Genomic DNA, 9,156 nt, shown 5'->3' with positions numbered 1-9,156 from the left:
GGGACTGACAGAGCAGGGGCCTCTTCCTCCCCAGGGATATTTGTTTCCTGTTCTGTGAATTACAATTGGAGAAGTCACTGGAGCCCTGGGAGGGATTTCTTTCCAGGATTGAGGTCTGTGGCTCCTCATCAACATAGGGGGTGCTGCTGATTCAATGTGGCTCCACAGGGTTAGCGTTATGGTAGTTTGCATTGTTCCCAGGGCCAAACCAGGAGTCTGCTCATCAAGTGTGACAGTTGGGCAGGGTTATTGCTGACACCTCAGAAACCAGGAATAGAATCCTTCAGAGTGACCCTGGCAAAGGGAGGGAGATGAACCAACACAACAGGATGATGTTCAGATGAGATGAGCACAAGATAGCACAAGGACCAAAACTGAGAACTAATAGACTACTAGGGTACATGGGAACAAGAGAGTTGCGCAGTGACTGACTTGACACGGTTTGGTTAAAAAAGAAAAAAAAAAAGAAGTAGGGGGAGGGTGACGGGGTGGGTCACAATTTGAATGAGTCCATAGTGTAGAACTGGTGTTCTCTCTTCCTCCTCCCTCCCTCCTCCTTCCCTCTCTCCCTAGCTCTCTCCCTGTCTTCTTTCCAAAACTAATGTGAACCCTAGCATATGATAACAAAAATATAGCATGCAGTTGCTGGGAAGTGATCTGAGTTTTCAAATTAGAAGTGACCTCAGGGGCATGTCGTCCAACCCACTTATTTTATAACTGGGGAAATGGGCCCAGGAAAGGCTGACATCACAGTTAGTGTTAGAAGCAGACCCAGGATTCCATCCAATCATATATGACCTTTCCCATGGTCCTTTTCTTTTTATTTTTTTAAAATATTTTATTTATTTATTTGAAAGAGAGAGAGAGAGCATGAGTGGGGGAGGTGCAGAAGGAAAGGGAAAAGCAGACTCCTCACTGAGCAGGGAGGGATGTGGGGCTCCATACCAGGACCAGGGGATCATGATCTGAGCCGAACAGAGAGACTCAACCACTGAGCCACCCAGTTGCCCTGGTCCTTTTCTTTTTAAGCCTTTTAAAGCATTCATGGGTCTACCCTTGGCCAACACATTTTCAGCATACATGGAAAAGCTGGAGAGGGTCTGGAGCGGAGCAAAATCAATGTGCCAAAGGACCAGGTCTTTTAAAATTGTTATTATTTAGAAAGGAAGAAGCTGATGAGATAACATTCAATCATTGTGTGCCAAGTGTGCTATATCATCCTCAAAAATGTACCTCTTAAGTAAGGGCAGAGCTGATGATCTAGTCTCCATTTCTTCCGAGAATGAGAGAGGGGGAAAGAGTAAATTAGACACAAGAAAAGACTTTACTACACACTCAGTAAGTCCTCAGTAATAGTTGCCAAATTGAATAACTGGCTACTCAGGAAAGCCCTGGTGTTCATCCTTCTGAAAGCAGAGCACTGGATTACATGAACTTTTCAGGTCAATTCAGAGTCTCTGTTGTTATGATCCTGTGATTGTTCCATCACAGATATTACCAAACTGGACCTCATCTTCTGGTGTGTGTGTGTGTGTGTGTGTGTGTGTGTGTGTGCGCCCCTGAATTAGGAGGCTCTCTGTGTGAAAAGGCTTTAGATATTCTAGAGTTCTCCTCTAAGAGCTCAAGGTTCTGCAGCAAACACAGGTCCAATCCTGTTTGGGCCCATCAATGGGAGATTACAGTTGGCCTTTCACACCTTTGGAAGGCCTAGGTGGAAGAGGTAGCCTGCAAGACAGGCAAAGTTTCAACCTAACTGACAGTCGGTCCTGTGACCAGCTAGCCTGAATATTCTCAGCCCCATTACTGACCACCAGCCCTGAGCCCCAGCTGCAAAGCCCAGCTCCTTGTTTGAAGAGATGTGGAAGCTATCCTTGTATTTTATTTCACATTGCAAAAATCATTCCTGCCTAGACTGGGTCCAGCCTGCATCCTTAGATTTATCTGGTTTCTATATTAGTCCTTTGGGGAGCTAGACACAGCTATCTTGGGATCTTGTGGTGTGTGTGAAGGGCCAGAGGTTGATCAATATGGAAATCTCCATAGGAAGTGAGTATGATGATCAGGACTGGAGGCCAGGCCCTATGTTAGTTTATATCCTATGAGGGATAGAAGACAGCCCCTTTGGGATGCATACTGTCAGGAATACAAGACTGAACTATGATAAAACGAACAAAGTGCAGAATCTAGCATGTGACTTCAATTGCATGGTAAAGGTTAAAGGAACTAGAGAAAGGCTACAGAGGGATTTGAATGTCCTGCTGGAAGAGTGGGCATTTCAAATTAGGAGACAAGCCTCAGGCCAAGCATGGAGACGAGAAGGTCTAGGTATGCTCCAGATGCAGTGAGGGCAGAGGGTTCAAGTTAAAGGGCAGAACATCAGATGCAAAAGCCAGGTGGTCTTCATACCAGCAGAAGACTTGGAGTGTTGCTGCATGTGATAGGACACCTTGCTTTTGTCTTCTGCTAATGGCTTGAGGGAGAGAAAACAGCCCCCTCCCAGCTTCTCTTTTGTTTCTTCTCTTCTGTAAGGAGAAGGGTTTTCAGAGTAGAAAGGACAAAGTGAGCACCACGGAGAGACTCCTAAAAGGGAGTTCAGGCGAAGAGAGCTTTCAGCTGCTCTTACCTGAGTAACTCTGTCTCAGAGTCTGGGTCGATAAACAGCCCAGGGCATTGCAAGGACTTGCAGCTCAAGTTTGAAAACCCTATGGAGAGCGGAGAAGATGCACACTGAAGCTTAGAGACTGGCAGACGTGACACCACACTCTAAAAAATGGGAAGACATGAATCCCACAAGGTACAGATCAATACGTTTGATATTGATTGAGGGCAGGATTCTAGAACAAATGATTAAGAGGGTGGCTGGTGAGCACTTACAAAAGGAAGCGACACTCTCTCAGCCCCTGTGTAGAGTCACGACAAACAAGTAACTCCCCGCTCAGCTCATTTCCTTTGCTAGGGTGTCTGGATGGATAGATGAGGAGAATGCTAGACCTATGATGTATCTGGAGTTCAACAGAACATCCTCTCATGATACTTGGGACACCATGGAGAAATGTGGGGTGGGTAAAGATAAACCTAGGCTGGTTATTAGCTTGTTGAACGACTGCATACCACAGGGTTCTGTTTTACTGTCATCAGATCAAACCTGAAAATTACATACAGCTGGGAGAGAGAGCCAAAAGGTGAGATGACAGAATCAGGTTTCACAGAGATGTCAAGAGGCTGGTGTAATGGACTCACTACAAGATAATACAAGTTCATAGGGACAAAGATAAGGTCATATATTTGAAGTCCCCCCAAAAATTTTTAAAGATTTTATTTATTTTTTCACGAGAAACACAGAGAAAGAGGCAGAAACATAGAGGGAGAAGCAGGCTCCCTGCGGAGAGCCTGATGCAGGACTCAATCCCAGGACCCCAAGATCACAACCTGAGCCAAAGGCAGATGCTCAACCCCTGAGCCCCCCACAGGTGCCCTGCCTTGAAGTCCCAAATTTAACATTGCAAATGTAGGATGTGAGAGATGCGCTTAAAGGAGTTTTGGGGTAAATGAAAGCTCATTGTGAGTATGGGTAAGAAGCATGGTTTGGTTGCTACAGAAAGTATTGTGACCTTGGGCTGTATTAGTAAGGGTATAATGTCCAGAATGAAGGAGGTGATCATCCTGTGCTACTCTGCACTGGTCAGACCATACTTGAGGACCTGTCTGTTCAGTGCAGGCATCACACTTCAAGGGAGATGTCAATGAAAGTATGTGCAGAGAAAAGGTGGTGAGAATAGTGTGGGAACTGGCAAATCCCAAGAGATGTGTCCATTGTCAGCAAATCATGACTGGGCTCATGGGGAAGAGGAAGCTGCGGATTTGTCCTGTGTATGACTCCAAGGGCTCTGAGAGCTAATGGATGAAAGTGAAAGAAAAGCAGATTTTGGTTTGACATCAGAAAGGTGCTTCTCCCCCTCTTTTTTTAAAAATGAAAAAGTGACAATAAAAGTTTCAGCTTATGACGCCAGCCTCGTTGAAGTCCTTGTAGAATTTATTACCAACAATTTTAAAAACAGAGGAGAAAAAAGATTCTAAGCTCATTGCTTAGTCTAATATAAGCACACTGCTGTTTTTAGCAAGAACTTTTTAATGACTGGTAGTACTGGTAGTACTCTCTGGAATTGGAATGGGCTCTCCCAAAAGGTAGGCTGCTCCAGAGATAATCAAGCAACCACTGGACAACCACTCCATATGGATGATGTAAAAGCAATGGAAGCATCTGATAAAGGTTCAAACCAGATGACCAGGGTTACTGAGATTTTATGATACTTGAGCTGGTAGGTCTCATGGTAAAGTATTCAGGAAAATATTTCTGGAGCCTAGATGCAGGGCAGGCTGGAGGAGGAGAGACTAGAAACAGAGATAAGAACAGGTTAAGAGGTACCTACTCTGAAAGCTAAGACTATTTTCACCTCCAGCAACCCCCCCATCTCAAAATTACAGTGTCAAAAGCAGCCTTAATGGTTGCCTAATTCCCCACCCTTATGATCTGATGCTTGATTCCTTTCTGTAACCTCCTTCCCAAATAGTTATCTTGTCTCTGCTTAAATACCTCCAGTGATGCGAAAATCTTGTTCTTTCAAAGGAGATCATTGCACAATATTTGGGCATCTCAAACCATTATAAAGTTCTTCCTTGGGGTGAGTCAAAATATCTTTTTCCATAACACTCACCCTTTTGCTCCTAATGGCACCCTCTTACAAAGCAAAATAAGGCGAATCCCTCTTCTATATTACAAACTTTCCAATATTTGAAAACTCGTTCCTGAACCACCACCATCATCCTGGTGATCCCTTCTCCAGGTTAAAGAGCTCCGGTAGTTCATACATGGCGGTTTTAAATCCTCCCACCCTCCTGGTGTCTGTCTCTCATGGTGCATGCTCCAGGATGCTAATGCCCCTGTTCATATGTGGTGTCTGAGACTGAAGACAATCTTCCACTGTGGTCTAATGAGCAGTGAAGAAAGCCCAACTGTGGGTTCCTGCATCCTGGCCTCCAATGCATTAGCATTTGGGGCAGCTAGTGTCAAAAATAATGAGCTTACAGGCACCTCAAACTCCTGAAACCTTTTCACACTGATTGTTATTAAGTCATGTCTCTCCTACCTTGCACTGAAGCATTTGGTTGTGACAAACTGTGAAACATTACATTTCATTTTCCTGGTTCATTATGGCCTCCTGGGATCTTCCTGAATCCAGCTTCATGTCATTTACAAATTTGATCAGCACGCCATCAATGTCCCCATCCAAATTGTTAATTAAATTATCAGAGAGACCAGGGACCTCCCTCCAGGCTGACAAAGATCCATTAGTCACTGGCTGTGAATACACCTTACTGTCCTGTCTTCACCCCACATTTTCCACAAGGACATCTCACTCCAGCACATTCTTAAACAAAATAAGATCGCATTCTGAAATCCTCTTTGGAAATGAGGGAGGGAGGAGAGAAGGGAGCAGAAATGAAACAGGAGGAGTCTGACCTTTCGATCTCCCATTTCCCAGTCCCCATGATGAGCCCCATGGCTTCAGTCTCCATGAAGCGATTTCCAGCCAACAGCTTGGCCACAGAAGGATGAGAACTGAATTTAGGGCCAGAAAACGTGCATTCAGGCCCATCTCTGCCTCTTCCTAGCTGTATGACCTTGGCAAAGTTGTTTGGCTTCTCTGAGTCTGTTGGCTTATCTGCAAAATGGGGACAGTAACACCTACCTCACAGGGCCGTTGTGAGGATTAAATGGGAAAATGGATGTAAATATGCTTTGTAAACAGTAAGCACTATACGAATGTAAGACACTATTATTATTTATTGAGTGCCTACCGTGTTCGTCAGTACAGGATTTAAAAGAAAAAAAAAGGATGCCAGGGTGGCTCAGCGGTTGAGTCTCTGCCTTCAGGTCAGGGCCTGATCCCAGGATCCAGAATCGAGTCCCACATCGGGCTCCTTGCAGGAAGCCTGCTTCTCCCTCTGCCTGGGTCTCTGCCTCTCTCTCTCTCTCTCTCTTATGAATATATTCATAAAATCTTTATTAAAAAAAAAGAAAGAAATACAATCTATAGCCCTTGCCTTTGGGTAGCTCACAATTTTGTAGGGGAGATATGTTCACAGAGATCTACAATATAAAGTATAAGAATAAGGCAAACGGCACAAGTTGTTATAGCAATTTAGCAGAGCGGGAGGCCCCTTCAGACTGGAGGGAATCAAGGAAGGCTTCTTGGAGGTCTCTCTGCACCTCGATAAGTGGGATAGATTGGACAAACAGAAATGGCTGAGAGAGGACAGCTTTTTAGGTGGAGGAGCCTAGGAGTGGGAATTTATGGAGTGGGTCAGAGGTGCTGGAAGCAGTCCCATTTGCCTGCAAGAGGTGATGAGGCCGGTCCGGTCGGCCACATCGCAACTTGGAGACACATGGTCATTCCCAGCATACCCATGAAAGAGTATGTAGTATGTAGTCCTTCCGAACGGAGATCAGCATGGCGGGGGGGGGGGGGGGGGGGGGGGGGGGGGATGAGCATAGCCTTTGTAGGTCTCATGCCTGTAATTCTTCGCTAACCTCCTTGCAGAAAAGCAACTCTTCTACAGGATGGAGGCATCTGGAAAGATTCCAGGAAAGTCACCTTGTTTCTGACTGAGACATAGGTCTCCAGGAAGAGCAGAGACCAAGGCCACATATAAATCCTAGGGATCTTTACCTGGAAGTGGCTCTAGCTTAAGCTAGACTAGAGTGTTTTCACTGAGGCAGAGCTATCCACCATATCATAAAGGGTTCTTCCTCTTCAATCTGTGTGGGGAGCAGGGAGGGAGAGGAAGATAGTTCAAGGGCTCTCAAGGTCCATTTCCTGCCTGTTTCTTCAGTTATGATTATAATTTGGTGCCACCTGGTGTCAGAAAAAGACTATAGCACAATGGTGTAGCAGTCTCCTTCCTAAGTTTAGGGCACCAGACTGCCTCCAGGCATCTAGGGATAGGGCTAGCTTCCTTCCCTTAGGGTAGAACATTTTCCTTAGGGTAGACACTGGTGGAGGGGGGTAGTTTGGGTGAGGGAAAAGAAGAGGGAGAAAGGGAAAGTGCCACCCCAGGCCTCATGGATGTCCTTCCCTTTGCCTCCAAAGTTGCTCTTGTCCTCAGAGTACCCCTGGGGACATGTATTTTCCTTAGAATTATAGGACCGTATTTGCCAAGTCCCCACTCCTCCCACCCACCGCCCACTCACACACACTCTCAAGATTGCTTGAATATCCTCAACAGATGATAGAAGCTCTCTTTGACACCTGAGCACAAGAAATTGTCACGTGTCCCTAGGGTGGCCAAGGAAGTCATGGTAAAAGGGTCTGGTTCCTCCATGCACTCAGGTTTAACTGTTGTTTCCTCCCAAGTGGGCTATACTGTTCTAGAATGACTGAGCCCAAGCTCCTCCAAAAGAAATCCGCTCTGTGAGGCTACACTTAGGCTTTCTACAGCCCTTCTGAAAGATTAGGGGAAGGAGAACCAGGGCCTCAGACAACAGAATAAATGGTGGCAAACTTTCCCCATCAAACCCCATTCTTGAATACATTCAAAGCCATCAATAAAAGTGAAACCAGATTGGTCTGATGGTGCCTCACGATGGGGCAATGTTAGAGGGTAGATTGAGGAGGTGGCTTGAATTGGGGTGGCCCCAACTGGGCAAGGACAAGACTGAACCAGTAAAAAAGCCAATCCCCCCTATGCTGCCTCCATTTTCAGGCCCTCTTAGAGTCCGATTCTCTGCTGTGTGCTACCCTCTAGAGGCATTACCTTTTCAGGCTCTTCTGAGTGCTAATGAATCCTGGGCTAGCTCTTAGTCTGGCCTTTGGATTGTGAGCAGGAGCGTGGAGATGGCCTAAGTGAAAAGGCAAGGAATCAGTTCGATTGAAAGGATTCCATTCTCAGATCCCTACTTTTATATGCCCTGCTTTTCCAGGGTCTCTACACTACAGGGCGACAGAAGTGGAAGCCCCCTCCCTAGATAGGTGAAGAAGTTAACAAATCCCGTTTTATCCTGTAGTTTAGCTTCAACAGGCTTGCAATTTTTAAACACATTTTATCTGTTTATTCATGAGAGACACAGAGAGGCAGAGACATAGGCAGAGGGAGTCCTGCAGGACTCGATCCCAGGACCCCGAGATCACTACCTGAGCAAAAGCAGAGGCTCAACCATTGAGGCACCCAATGCCCCCAGGCTTGAAATTTTTTTTAAAGATTTATTTATTTATTTATTCATGATAGACACAGGGAGAGAGGCAGAGACACAGGCAGAGGGAGAAGCAGGCTCCATGCCGGGAGCCTGACGTGGGACTTGATCCCGTCTCCAGGATCACATCCTAGGGCTGAAGGCGGCTCTAAACCGCTGAGCCACCCACAGATCCCCTAGGCTTGAAATTTTTAAAAAGTAACAGCTGCTAGGAGAGTCAGCAAGAATATGAACAAAAGAACATACAAGCAGATGAATTTATGGGTAAACTCACATTTCTTATCCAATCAAGTAAAGCCTAAATGTAGGTGAACTTCTCTGGTTCAATGTACAAGGCAACCTTTCAAAACAGGTGAGAAGTCAGAGGTTAGACCAAGCTGCTCAGTCTTTAGCCTAACATAGATCTGGTGAGATGGCAGACCCAGTGGGGAGCATCGGTGCTGCCTTGGGACTCTGCTGTCACCCTGGCCCCTGGGTTCCCTCAAGATCTCCTGCTCCTAGAGAGAGGAGAGCCCTGGTGAAACTCCACCCCTCCACATATTGTTTTGATGTTGTAGTTTAGGACATGTGTTCTGACAAATGAGTCTACTGGAGAGGGGGGTGGATTTTGATTTGAGACTGCTTCTGAAAATCCGGATCCCACAGAGGGCCGTTCCTATTATTCCCAGTTAGTATTTCCGTTAGTCCCGTAAGGTGGCCATGTGACCTTGATGGCAAACGCCATCTTTCCAAGAAGCCTGCCGGTGCCGAAACGCACTCCTCTGAAGGCGGCTCCGCTCGGTCTTTTCCGATTTCAAGGCCGTTAGACCCGCCCACCGAGACCCTTCTTCCGGTCTGGGAGGCCCCGAAGGCTCTCAGGGCATTTGCGGAGCGGATGTGATTGACATCACGCCCGTCTAATGAAT

The sequence above is a fragment of the Canis lupus genome, chromosome X (assembly GCF_048164855.1).
Source record: "Canis lupus baileyi chromosome X, mCanLup2.hap1, whole genome shotgun sequence".
NCBI lineage: Eukaryota > Metazoa > Chordata > Mammalia > Carnivora > Canidae > Canis > Canis lupus.
The sequence above is the reverse complement of the archived record's forward strand: the minus strand, read 5'-3'. Positions refer to the sequence as shown.